This window comes from Hyperolius riggenbachi, chromosome 5 (genome assembly GCF_040937935.1).
Source record: "Hyperolius riggenbachi isolate aHypRig1 chromosome 5, aHypRig1.pri, whole genome shotgun sequence".
Taxonomy (NCBI): Eukaryota; Metazoa; Chordata; class Amphibia; order Anura; family Hyperoliidae; genus Hyperolius; species Hyperolius riggenbachi.
Genome location: NC_090650.1, coordinates 145,362,162 through 145,375,769, shown reverse-complemented (window position 1 = coordinate 145,375,769; position 13,608 = coordinate 145,362,162). Strand labels below are relative to the sequence as shown.

Genomic DNA, 13,608 nt, shown 5'->3' with positions numbered 1-13,608 from the left:
TAATTATCCAATTAATTGTTTATTATATGAATGAATGCCAGTCAATAACATGTAGTCAGCATAGACGCGAGACTATTGTAATAGAAAGATCTGTTTTAACGTTATATACAGTGGAACCTTAGTTTGCGAGCATAATTTGTTCCTGAAAACAAGCTTGTAATCCAAAGCACTCATATATCAAAGCGAATTTCCCCATGAGGATTAATGGAAACCCAGTTGATTCATTTCACCATCCAAAAACAGTTATAGTAAAATAGTATAAAATAAAAATGTAAACAAGACTTTAACTATAACTAACAGAATCATTGCCATCTGTTGCATTACCCCAACCTTTTTTTTTTGTGGCTTTAACAAGGAACTTATCCAATAACAGTTACTTTTGAGGATTTCATGGAAATGTGACTTTGCACAGTCAATGTGAAAATCTGGAAATCTGACATTATTGATAAGTTAGACTACGTATCCACTGTAGTGTGATATATTATAAGATTTTTCTAATTTGCAATAGTCAAATATAACATAATCTGCCTAGTAACAGCTTACTCATGACTGCTGACAACTTCCTGAAACCATGGATTTAATGAGAATTTTCGTGCAAGTAATGCAAAAATTTGCATTGCTATGCGTTGCCTATGCAAATCAGATGTGATGTCCAAAAAAATTATGCAGGACGTCAGATTTTTTCATGCATACAAATACATACGAAAATTTGCATTGGATGGAAACAGCCTCATTCACTACCATTAGTTGCCAAATTAATGCAAATTTTCTGAGAGAAAAACGCACAAGTGGAAACCTAGCCTGAATGCTGTAAAGAATTGGAAACCAAGCAGTGCTTAAACCAAATGATAATTTTTAGAAATGTGTCAGAAGTACAAATCTAAAACACAAGCCAAGAAAAACAGAATAGAAATCAGAATGGCTAATAAGGACAGTAAAAATACCTGAATTATGACAAAGGAGTTTATTGGTCAGTAGCTTTTCCAAGTATAAATCAATGGAATGTATTTGTTTATGTGTCCATTTAAAATTCCAGGTAAAATTCAAGTAACTTGCCAGCAGATTTTAGAAGTTTGGCCCTGAGGGGTAAGTGAAATCTGATGGATTATTATTTGTGGAATATTTGATTGGAATTCTTTAGTATTTTTATGAGCTTGCTGATTTTATAAAATGCCCACATGCTAAATTTAAAATTACCAAACCTATCTGCATATATTTTGATATATCACCATCTGTATGTCTGAAGTTATTAAGAAAAAATCTCTTAGCAGCATCTGTCTGCATAAGAGATAAACACAAGTCCCAAGACAGATTCAAGGTAATTTGCATCGTGAAGCACAGGGTATATAATCTACATCTATGAAAATGGCAACGATGTCTAAGTTTGCAATACTCATGAACAGCAGGTAGTCGAGCAATATGAGCTACACTGAAAATATTATATTTTTGTTTAGATAATACTATACAAAGCTTATGTATTTTTAGTGTTACGTGTGACTTGAAATTAAATTGCATGACAAATGTCTCAAACAAGAAAATCTCAGATTGTTGTAACAGCTGAATTAGTGAAAGACACAAGAGTGATTTTATTAACAGTCATAATGGATATAGGGAAACTAATTACTGGCAATAAGAATTAACTGCTTTGCAAGTAATTAAAAGTAACAATAGTAAATTTTAGCTTACAACAACTTTGACTTTAAAATGTGACAGATTTAACAGAGTTTTCTGTTTATTTTTTAAGGACTCCTGGGGGATGGTATGCCTGATTCTAGCTGGTGCTTTAGTGTGCCAGTATGTCATACTAGTTTTCTGGTTTTGACTTTGCTTGTTATCTGACCTTGCTCATACTTCAACGTTATGCCCAAGTTAAGCTACTTGCCACCTGCCTCAATTCATGATAGACTATTGTTTACTACTTTGGTCTTACCATCTTGACCTGGACCTTTTTCTTTGATTTGCTTCCTCCAGATACCAGACTAATGGAGTGTCTTGTTCTCTCAGTCTTAAAAGGGGACAGTAATATGAAATTTATAAGAAATCTTCAGCGCTAGACCCTGTATATCCCTCATGTGCTGGACCTCATAATAGATACGAAGACAACAGAAAGTTCACAAACATCCCAGATCTTTCAGTAGGCTTAAACAGTTATCTGTATTTATGGCATTGTGCAGGAAAGGGGACAATCATGGAAGCTATGTCCTTGTGGCTATTAGATCACAAAGAAGTCCATCACTCACTAGGAGTGGTGGCAAAACATCCCTTGTGAGGTACTTTGGTGAGGATCCATAACAATGTAGACTCCACATCCTTGGAGAGCCTTTACCTACCATTGGTGCCAGGGTTGACAGTACTCACAACCGTAACAACTTCATAGTGAATTTGTCAAACTAGTCTCTGAGGAATTCTCTTCTATTCTTGTGTTCCCCTCCTATTCCTTTAGATTGTAAGCTTACAAGGGCATGGCTCTCTACCCCTTTTGTGTCTTGGAATTCATTATACATTGTATTCATCATGTAACTATAGTCCCTGTCAATACCAATTCTGTATTGTGTATCGATTCCGTACTTTCCACCAATTACGTATTTTGTATATTGGAATATTCCATTTGTTTGTACTATTATGTTCCCCATTTTTTCTAAGGATCTTCTCAGGATGACTGCCCGAGCAATATCAATTGGTGGCCAGTGTACACACATTGACAGTCATTTCAAACAAACAACAAACAAACACAGAACATTTATATTGCGCTTTTCTCCTGGCGGACTCAAAGCGCAAGAGCTGCAGCCACTAGGACGTGCTCTATAGGCAGTAGCAGTGTTAAGGAGACTTGCCTAAGGTCTCAGACAATGTTTATTGCATGTGTGTACATGGCTTTAGTCTTGTCAACAGGCTTGCTCTCCAGGACTCCCGAATGCGAATTTACCCAAATGATTTGGGTAAATTTTAGCGTTCCCGAAGCCGAAGCCGAATGCGCCGGACCCGAAGCGGGATTCGGGAGTGATGCGGGCCAATCAGAAATCCTCCAGCTGAGTCCCTGGCAACGCTAGCAACCGATCAGAGGAGGGGAGCCTGGTCCTCCCCTCATCTATATAAGGCGGCGGCCATTTTGCGGAGCTACGCACTTGTGTGACTGAGTTGGTACTGAGAGCATCTCCAGTGCTGTGCTGCGTGTCTGATCAAGTGTATTCTGTGCTAAACCTAGCGTTTTGCTTCCTAAACACCTCCTAAACACATCTATTGTACTCTTATATAGATAGATAGTAATTTGATTGTTTGTAGTCAGCTAGTGTGTACTGTATACTGTGCTAGGCTAGTGTTAGTCTGTGTGCAGGCTAGACCTGCTAGCCTAGGGCAGCCTTAGCCTACTACTAGCTTAGGTAGGTTAGGGATTCTAGTTAGTTGTGCACTATAGTAGTGTAGTTAAATTGTACTGCTGCTGTTTGCTGTAGTCTGTTAGTTTATAGCTTCAGTACTGTTAGTTAATACTAGTTAGCTACTGATTGACTGTGTACTGGCCAGCATCCCTTGTTGTCACCTGCTGTGTGACTGTCATTTGCCGGCGCACCCTGTTGATTGCATCTGACCGTGTGTGACCGACCGACTGTAATTTGCCACCCACTGTCTGGCAGTTAGTTATATTGTTTACTGTTTAGTACAGCAGACGTTTAATAGTTACTACCTGCTCGTACAACCGTATTACTACTAGGTAGGTGGTAGTCTCCGTTCCACTACTACTACCACCCACCCTTTCATTTAATTTTTTTCATTTGTTACTGTGTGATTTATTACCTTTCTATAGTAAATTGTTACATTCGCAGGCCAGCATCCCTTGTTGTCACCTGCTGTGACTGTCATTTGCCGGCGCACCCTATTGATTGCGTCTGACCATGTGTGACCGACCGACTGTAATTTGTCACCCACTGTCTGGCAGTTAGTTATATTGTATACTGTTTAGTACAGCAGGTGGTTAATAGTTACTACCTGCGCGTACAACCGTACTACTACTATGTAGGTGGTAGTCTTCCACTACTCCCACCCACTCCTTCATTTAATTTTTTTCATTGTTACTGTGTGATTTATTACCTTTCTGTAGTAAATTGTTACATTCGCAGGCCAGCATCCCTTGTTGTCACCTGCTGTGTGACTGTCATTTGCCGGCGCACCCTGTTGATTGCGTCTGACCGTGTGTGACCGACCGACCGTAATTGTCACCCACTGTCACACGAGTTAGTACTGTAGAGATTCACTACTACTGCTACTGCTACTGCTACTGCTACTGCTACTGCTGCTGCTGCTGCTGCTGCTGCTACTGCTGCTACTACTGCTGCTACTACTACTACTACTACTACTACTACTACTACTACTACTTCATTTTTTGTTGACACTTACCACTTACAGTCAGTCACCACCACCACCCTTTCCCGCCGGTTTCTACACATTTGGTTTTTTTTACTGTATTCGTATATAAGTGCAAAATTCTGGCAGAGGTAGAGGACGAGGCACCACCAGGAGAGGCAGTGCCATTGCAGGAGCCACTGCCAGCAGCATCAGGTCTGGGACTGGTCCGCCGCCAGCCACTGACTGCAGGGAGGAGGGAGCAGAGGCGCAACAGCAGCATGTTGCGCCCATCTTTGAGACGGGTCGTCGCCCACGGCCCATTGGGGAGAGTCAGGTGCAGGCTGTGGTGGAAATGATTGCGGGGCAGGAAGCCACCGTTTCCAGCCAGGCCTCCAGCACCAGCGAGACCAGTGCCACCACCACCAGCACTCCTGTCCGCAGCAGGCCTCCACCACCGCTTGAGGTCATGTTGACCCCATTGACCAGCCTGCCCTCACTGAGCTCGGTCTTCACCCCAGTGACTGCAGCCATGTACAGGGATGTTGTGGAGAAGTTTGAGCAGGAGATAATGGGGACATCATCATGCAAGGAGGAGGAGGAGGAGGTGGAGCAGTTTGTTGTTGGCGCTGATGAGGAGGGGCGTGATGCAGGGGATTTTGGGCTACTGGATGTGGTTGAGGTGGGCTCAGAGGACATGTTTGGGGATGATGATGACGTGCTGGATCCTTCCTATGTGTCACCACCTGTACCACCAGCACACTTGCTTAAAGGCAGCTCGTGATCGGAGGAGGAGGTGTCTCTGAGAGGCATGGCAGCAGCAAGGCGGCAAGCACAGGGCGTGGAAGGCAGGAGCCACAGCCTGCTGCTTCATCCGCTACCACCACCCGCAGCAAACCTCCAACCAAACCAAAAAAGGCACAAGCCTCCAAGGGCACCAAAAAACCCCAGCCCTCAAGCATAAAGGGCAGGTTGAAGTCCCCAGTCTGGCGGTTCTTCACTAAGTGCACAGAGGACCCGACCCGTGCAGTTTGCAACAGTTGCAAGGTCAGTCTCAGCAGAGGTCGCTATTTCCTCAAGCTGAGTACCTCATGCCTGTCGACGTACTTAGAGACCAGGCATTTTGAGGATTTTTGTGAGTATGAGAAGCTGATGCAAAGTGGCGCAGGCAGTGGTCAGAGCCAGAGAGCCACTGCACAGATTTCAGCAGCAGCAGCAGCATCCCACCCAGCAGCAGCAGCAGGAGCACAGCAGCAGCAACTCACTCCTCCCCCCCCCCCCCCCCCCGGGCAGCGAGTCCTAAATTGCCTCACCAGCTCCCTTCACAGTGGCCTCCTCATCCTCCCGCGCAGGCAAACACCGCCAGACCCTGCTCAGCGAGTCCTTTCCTGGTGTGACCAAGGTGTTGTCTCCCGCTCACAGGCGCATCCGGGTGCTGAACGGGTTGCTTGCCAGTGCCATGTGCTCCCAGCTCCTGCCATATTCCTTCGTGCAGGAGGGGAGTGACATGAGAGCGCTGCTGCATTTTGGGATCCCGGAGTGGCAAGTCCCCAGCCACCACTACTTCTCCCGCACGGCGATCCCAGCACTGCACCAGTTTGCCATGGCGAACGAGGGCCGCACACTTGATCACGCTGTGAGTGCGCGGATCCACATAACCATGGATTCATGGAGCAGCCGTTTTGGGACAGAACACGATCTGTCCTTTACGGCACACTGGGTCAGTCTGGTGGAAAGCCCGAGTGAGGAAGCAGCAGGTCCACCCTCGGGCGCATCAGCAGCAGCAGCAGCATCGGCCTCAGGCACAGCAGCGGCACCAGTCGCCCACTATGTGGTGCCACCACGCGGGGTCAGGGGAGAAACAGCAGCTCCCTCCGCCAAGTGACAACGCAACAGCAGCGTGAAGGCCCGCCACTGCCAAGCGCTGCTGGAGATGGTGAGCCTGGGGAAGAACAGTCTGACAGCAGCCAACGTGCTCCGCTACCTGAGGGAGCTGGAGAAGACGTGGCTGACCCCCAGAGGCCTCCGAGTTGGATTGGTGGTGTCCGACAATCCTGCCAACCTGCTGGCTGCCATCAGCACGGGACACTTATCCCACATCCCCTGCTTGGCCCACGTCCGGGACCTGGTGGTGCACAAGTTCCTGGGGATGCAGGAGCTGTTGGAAGCAGGGCGGAAAATTGTGCGCACTTTCCGCCGCTCAGCTGCTGCTGCATCAAAGCTGGCAGAGATCCAGTGAGGGCCTGCCACCACACCGCCTTGTCATCGATGTGCCGACTCGCTGGAACTTCACCCTGGCGATGTTGGAGTGGCTGGTTGAGCAGAGGAGGGCTGTCAATCGGTACATCGTGGATGGCACTCTCGAAGGCACCACCAAACTCCAGCTCCTCACCAATGCACAGTGGGGGCAGATGCAGCAGGTCTGCTTGGTGTTGGCTCCCTTCCTGCAGGGAACCAACCTGGTGAGCCAGGAGAGGGCATCCCTTTGCCAGTGGGTGCCCTTTGTTTGTCTGCTGGACAGGGCACTTGGTGATTTGGTGGATTTGGGGGAGGAGGCCCGGAACCAGCTGGAACACCAGTCCACTGCTGTGCAGGAATTTGACTCCCTGAAGGAGGATGAAGAGGAGTTGGAGGTGCTGGATGTCGCTGCTGAGGGGTAACAGTGGAGCGCAGCAGCAGTTGTGCGAGGGTGGAGAGAGGAGGAAGAGGCTCAGGAGCCAGAGGAGGACGCTGACCCTGATGTCTCTGTGTCACGGACCTTTCTGTCCCCCATGGCAGCGCACATGCTGCGTTGCCTGTGCACAGACCCCAGGGTGAAGCAGATGCAAGCGAGGGAGGATGCCTGCATCAGCATGATCCTGGATCCACGGCTGAGGAGGAAGTGGGCTCAGTTTCTGCCTGCTAGAGGACATGAGCAGCGCACAAGCGAGTTGCAGCAGCTCCTTGTTCGGCGACTGGTGGAAGCCTTCCCCCAGGCTTCCACCCCCTCTGTCCCTGTCCAGCCAGCACAGCAGCCGGTGCCTGTGGCCAGCAGCAGCATCAGGTGCCCAGGAGACCTGCTGTCATTGACGCAGGCGCTCTACATGACGGTAGAGCAGCCGAGAGAGGAGGTGCGTGCAGCAGCCACCTCTTCTGAAAGCCACAGCCAGCGCATGACCCAGATGGTGGCTGAGTACATGGGGTCCTTCAGTGGGCTTGACACCGGCAGCATGGAACCCATGGAGTACTGGGTGGAGTGGTTGCACATCTGGAGTGAGCTGGCGCAGTACGCCCTGGAAGTCCTGTCTTTCCCCCCCCTTCCAGCGTGCTGTCCGAGAGGTGCTTCAGTGCGGCCGGTGGCGTGGTCACCGAGAAGCGCTCTTGTTTGTCCACAGAGGGAGTGGACAGACTGACATTTTTGAAGGTCAACCAGGCCTGGATTGAAGGCACGTTCCTGGCACCTACTGTCGGCGAGAGGAGGACATGAGGTGCCTGGGAATCATTCTTTGACAACATAAACCTTCATTCCCGGGGTCCTGATAATTTGGCCTGGTGTTTCTTCACTTGCTGTGGTAGTAACGTTAGCTACCATGGCCCGTGACATGCCTGCTGCTGCCACACGTCACTCCTCTTCCTGCTGCTGTTTCTGATGTATTTATATATTTATGAATTTACTGATTAGTTTATCAATTTATTTATTTGTGTATTTATTTATTTATTGCTTTTATACAGCGCCAACATATTATGAAGCGCTGATTTTCATCCTCCTGCTGTTCACCACACAATGCATGCTGCCACACGTCACTCCTCTTCCTGCTGCTGTAGTTATCCTGCTGTCTGTGCTCCCACCGCCAGGGTCCACAGTTATCCTGCTGTCTGTGCTCCCACCGCCAGGGTCCACAGAATACATTGCCTGCTGCCATTCGCCACTCCTCCTCCTCCTGCTGAGTTTATCCTCCTGCCTGTCTGTGTTCCCACCACCAGGGTCCACAGAATTCAGCACTGCTGCCATGCGCCACTAGCTATTACGCCACTACAATAGCTATACTGTTGTAAAAAAAAAAATTCGGAGATGTCTGGGTTGAAAAGTGTGCTGTCCCAGTTGTGCATTGGGCACAATGTGGGCTGCACGACTGCTGTCCGGAACCTCCTCCTGCTCTTTGGTGTTTATTTTCAGCCATGGTACCAACGCTAGGTACCATTGGCCTGCGACATTGCCTGCTGCCATACGTCACTACTCCTCCTCCTGCTGCTATAGTTATCCTCCTGCCTGTCTGTGTTCCCACCACCAGGGTCCACACATTGCCTGCTGCCATTCACTACTCCTCCTCCTGCTGAGTTTATCCTCCTGCCTGTCTGTGTTCCCACCGCCAGGGTCCACAGAATTATGTGCTGCTGCAATGTGCCACTAGCTATTATGCCACTACAATAGCTATGCTGGTGTTGAAGATAACATTTTACAACAGTAGAGTTCTATAAGGGAAAAAACAAAGCGAAGGAGGAGGAGGAGGAGTTTTCCATCACATTTTTCTTTTTTTTTTATATTAGACCTATTTACATGTGATTTCCCTTTAAAAAAAAAAATCATCCGAATTCGCAAACACAAATTTTTCCCGAATTTTTTTTACGCAACCCGAACCAAATTCGAATCCGAACCGAATTCGGCGATCGCATCCGAATTTTCCGCGGGCCCGAATTCGAATGTACCCGAATTGAATTTTGGTACATTCCAGCAACCCTGCTTGTCGATGGAAATCAAAAATTTGAAGTTGAAAAGATTTTTGACTACAGAAAATCAATGGGTACTAAGGTGTTTGAAAGCAGAGGTTGCAGTTTAGAAGGTGGAAGTGTGGGAAAAATGAAGATCAGCATTGAGCCCATAGTATAGGGGAGTTAATCTCCCTTTGAATGGTCCATGCTCCCCGCTGAGGTAATTTTGCTTTCTGTGAAATTGATCTTGCTTATCCTTTCTAGAAAATACACTATTTTTTTCTAGGATCTTTGAAAGTGGTTTCCATAAGCAAATGAAAAATTCTAGACCCTTTTTTTGCATTAGTCTGGAGTAAATAAACTATTGGTTTAAAAAAAGAGAAAAAAAAAAAAAAAAAAGAATGAAACTATGAAACAGTTTTCTAAATGTGTTGAGAGAGGATTCAGTGGCCTCAGTTAACTTCACTACAGCTGCATTTTAAAACTGTGATTAATATGCTTGAAAAATGACAGCTTGTAAGATGACAACTTTCCCACAACTGTCATTAGATAACCTTATATTATGCATAACACATTTTCGGCACATGAATATAACTTTTGCTCATTTCAAGAACCATAAAATTTTATGTTTTGTTATCTTGGATAAAATGTAGAATCATATCACACTGCTTGTCATTATCTTTAGGAAGGTAAAAAATGCACGTTTTAAAATGTACTTGTGTAATCACCTGTCGCTTAATGTACAGATGTATTAGAATAATAACAATCCCTTAACAGTTTGTAACTTACAAATGTAATTCAGTAAAAAAAAAGTTGACTCCTTCGCACAATGGATATCTTATACCTATGTTTTATTACAAATTGTAATTGTTTTAAACAGTCTTATTATTCTTGGTTTTCCTTATTGTTTTTTGGGGCTTTGAAATATTATAAAGAAATTTAAAGAGTAAATTATTTAATTAATACACACCTAACGTGAAAGCGATATGGAGGCTGTCATTTATTTCCTCATTAGCAATGGGCATTGCCTGGCTGTCCTGCTGATCCTCTGCCTCTGAAGGTATACATACACATTAGATAAAAGTTGTGTAAAGCTGCCCAAAATGGGCAGTTGGGCACTTTGACCAATAATCATTTGCCTATCTAGTATGTACAGCATTCGCCCAATATCACTCAAGGATTCAACATGTATCCATAATGACTCCAAACACCCAAGCATGCCCAGTTGCAGAGTTATTTTCACTTTCCCGCACTATTGCATTATAAATTATTTAGTTAGTGTTGGCCCATTGTAAAATCGTTCCTCATCTTGCTGGCAGATGCACCACTGTGGAATATTTGTTTGCTGTGTGCTCTGAAGCCAGCAGGAAGAAATGCCTGGAATGCTCTGGGAGGATAATTCTCCCTAATAAACAGCTTAGGGCAATATCACTGGGAGAGCGGGGTTACATATCAGTATACAGCAATACATAAATACAGGAAGTGTTTCTGATGCTGACGTCAGGCTTAGATACGTAAAAGGGGGTATCCCGAATAATTTACTGCATTCTACTAGAAGTCACAGGAGTAGCTCTTTAATTAAACCCACATTCTGCAATATGGATGTTTAAAAATGTCCTATTTTTGCATGTATTTGTTCCCTTTGGCCCATGATATTAAGTGGTTAATATAGAAGCCTACGAAGGGTTACATTTATAATATGTATCTATACTGACTTACAGCAGACTCATATAATCAACACTATGGTATAAAGGTAGACATGATAATATTGCAGTATATAAACCCTTTATCTTATGCAAGCTCTATGTTGTCTCTTTGAAGAACTCAGATGTTGTAACATTTTCCGAATGTGAGTCATTGGCTTGCCTATGCTGGCATGAATTACTTTACTTACTTCCTGTTGCACCCACTGGAACATAGGGCAGTTGAGCATGTCTTCCAAATATATTAGTCTTTGGCTAAAGCTTTCACTTTATCCAAGTTTTCCTGGAACTCATGGCTTCTTTTGATAGTTTACTTCCAATTCATCTTTTGCCAGTCTCATTTTAAGGAACCTTAAGAATTCCAATAAACGGCTGTTCATTATTTATGGCTCCATCTCGTTGCTTAGAGTATATTCTATCCAGTTTCACTTCCTCGCTTGAATCTCATGTTCTTATATCTAGCTATATTACATTTAAATGTCTAAAGAATTAGTGTTAAAGAGTCTAGTCTTTGCGTTTTTAAAGATCTTTTTTTCCACACTGGGTACTGGGTAGAGAAGACCAATTTGCTTTCTCTATTATATCTTCAGTTACCACACTGCTTATGTAGGTGAAAAATGTCATGCTTTCTAGTGCCTTCCCTATCACTTTATTTCTATTTATTTGTTATCTCCGGTGTTTTTCCATCATTAACTTTTAATCCTACAGCATCTTCTAACTTTTGGATATTAGTGATAGTGATGTGAGTTTATTGCCAGATGCTGGCCAGCCTATCAGCACGTGCCTGTTATTTGCTTCCTAGTGTGTGTGTGCGTTCTCTAGCTTTATTGAAGCCTGTGTTGCCTGTATTCACTGCCGAAAGGGAAGGGAATACTATTATTATTACTTATTGGATTTATATAGCACCAATATATTATGCAGCAATGGACAATAAATAAGGTTACAGACAATTATAATAAGGGTGACAGAAAATGCACGGCAGCGAATACAAGTGACAGAGGTTTCAATAAAGCCAAAAACATGCACAGCACAGATCGAGTAAAGGTGTGCAGAGAAGGGCTGACCGGCATCTGCAGATATACTGTACTCACGCAGTCTTGCCAGGCAGCATGAGACAGTTTTATATGCTCCATCTTATATATCTATGTCTAAAGTTTTAGAACACCCCAATTTATTCCAGTCTTTTTACTGAAATTCAGGCATTTAAAGTCCAATGAATATCTTGAAATGGTAAAAAAAAGTAAGTGGGTGGTCTGCCATAGGTTAAACATAAAACGTGAGGTTACCCAAAACTGGAAAGTAATATGCATTTCAGAATTACACAAAATTACTGTTTGCATTAGAAAAAAATGAGTTAACAACGTGCAACTATTCTGCCACAGTGGAGACTGAGCAGGCCTTGAAAGTTGCTGCTGCCAATTTCTACAGATATCCCACCTTTTCCTGATTAGTTACAACCCACCTTTGTCTGCATAAAGTAATGGTTGAACTAACTATAATACCATATCCCCATGAGCATTATTTGAACAGTAATGTACTGCAGAAAGTGCTGAGTTGTTAGGGCCCTTTCACACTGGCTGTATTCCATTTTGTTTTTGGAAAGGCTTGCGATTTTCCAAACACAAGTACAGTAAAGTTACAATTTGAATTATAGGAATGCATTCTAAATAGGCAATCATAGTTCTGCTGCATTTTTCCTGTGTTTCAATTAAGGCCAACTTGGTGAAAATTACAAAACGTGAAATGCAAAATGTGTTTGCATTTGCGATTGAGTTTCATGATTTTGGTATGAAAGCCAAATAGAGAGAAAAAAGGCAATTAACACTGGAGAAGACACAGACCATCATAATATTGAAAAGTGTAGGTCTTTTCTTTAAAGGAACTGAGAAGGAAGTCGAAGTGTCAGTGAGTGTTTTTCTTCACCATCAAAAGCAGTGGTGCTCACCGCCAGGTCGTGATCACGCTTACGCGTGGATTCACGACCATTTTGACGCATTCCGCCTCGGACACGAAAATCCGTGAATAGATTTTCAACCACGAAAATCTAATTCGGCTTCGCGTGAATGCGGACAGAAATCCGCATTCACGCTCGTGAAACCCGGGGCTGAAGTCGTGGTTTGCGGAAATGCGTCAAACTATGCGGAAGTGACACATTGCAGGCCAATCAGAGTGCCCCAGCCAGGCCCTAGCAACCAATCACAGGAGGGGAGCTATGCCCTCCCCTCCTGAATATAAAGCGGCGGCCATGATGGAAAAGCTCTGTCCTTGCTACTAGACTGTGGTGCTGAGAGGATTATCTCCAGGCCATTGTTGTTTGAGCAAGTGCATTTATTGTGTTAAAAACAAAGCGTTTTTTTTTTCTAACACTGCTCTTATACTGTACACAGTTAGCTAGTCAGTGAGTGATTGCTGTAGTTAGTTGTAGTCAGTGTAGTGTAGTGGGAGTCTAGTGATTATTTAACTGTGTGTAGTGCTGTGCAGGCAGGTTCAGTGCTGCAGTGTAGTGGGAGTGGGGATTATCTGTGTGTAGAGTGCATGCAGGCAGGTTAGTGCAGCTGCAGTGTTCACTTGTATATTCCAGTGACAGTTATACACTTGTACTATTTGCAGGCAGCCAGTCACACCGCCGGCGCCGCCACTCTCTGCCAGCGCTGTTCATTCATTCTGTCAGTGACCTTGTGCCGTGCCCAGTGCCCACTGCTCGCTCGCTGGCATATGAGCATCTCATTACACAGTGTGACATCCTTGTGTGCCCACTGCATCCTTCAGTGACCTAGTTGTATATCCAGTGCCCACTGCTGTGCCCACTGCATCCTTCAGTGACCTTGTACTGTGGCCACTGCATCCTTCAGTGACCTAGTTGTATATCCAGTGCCCA

The 13,608-nt window shown here is 44.8% G+C and overlaps 1 long non-coding RNA gene across 2 annotated transcripts in view; it reads left to right on the top strand.

The window, feature by feature from the left end:
• The window catches only part of LOC137518459 (uncharacterized), a 260,370-nt gene that overhangs the window by 53,789 nt on the left and 192,973 nt on the right, over positions 1 to 13,608 (top strand). For both annotated transcript variants that reach the window (XR_011020825.1, XR_011020824.1), the window contains exon 3: positions 1,037 to 1,086. This is a non-coding gene — a long non-coding RNA (uncharacterized lncRNA). The remainder of the gene's footprint in view (positions 1 to 1,036; positions 1,087 to 13,608) is intronic.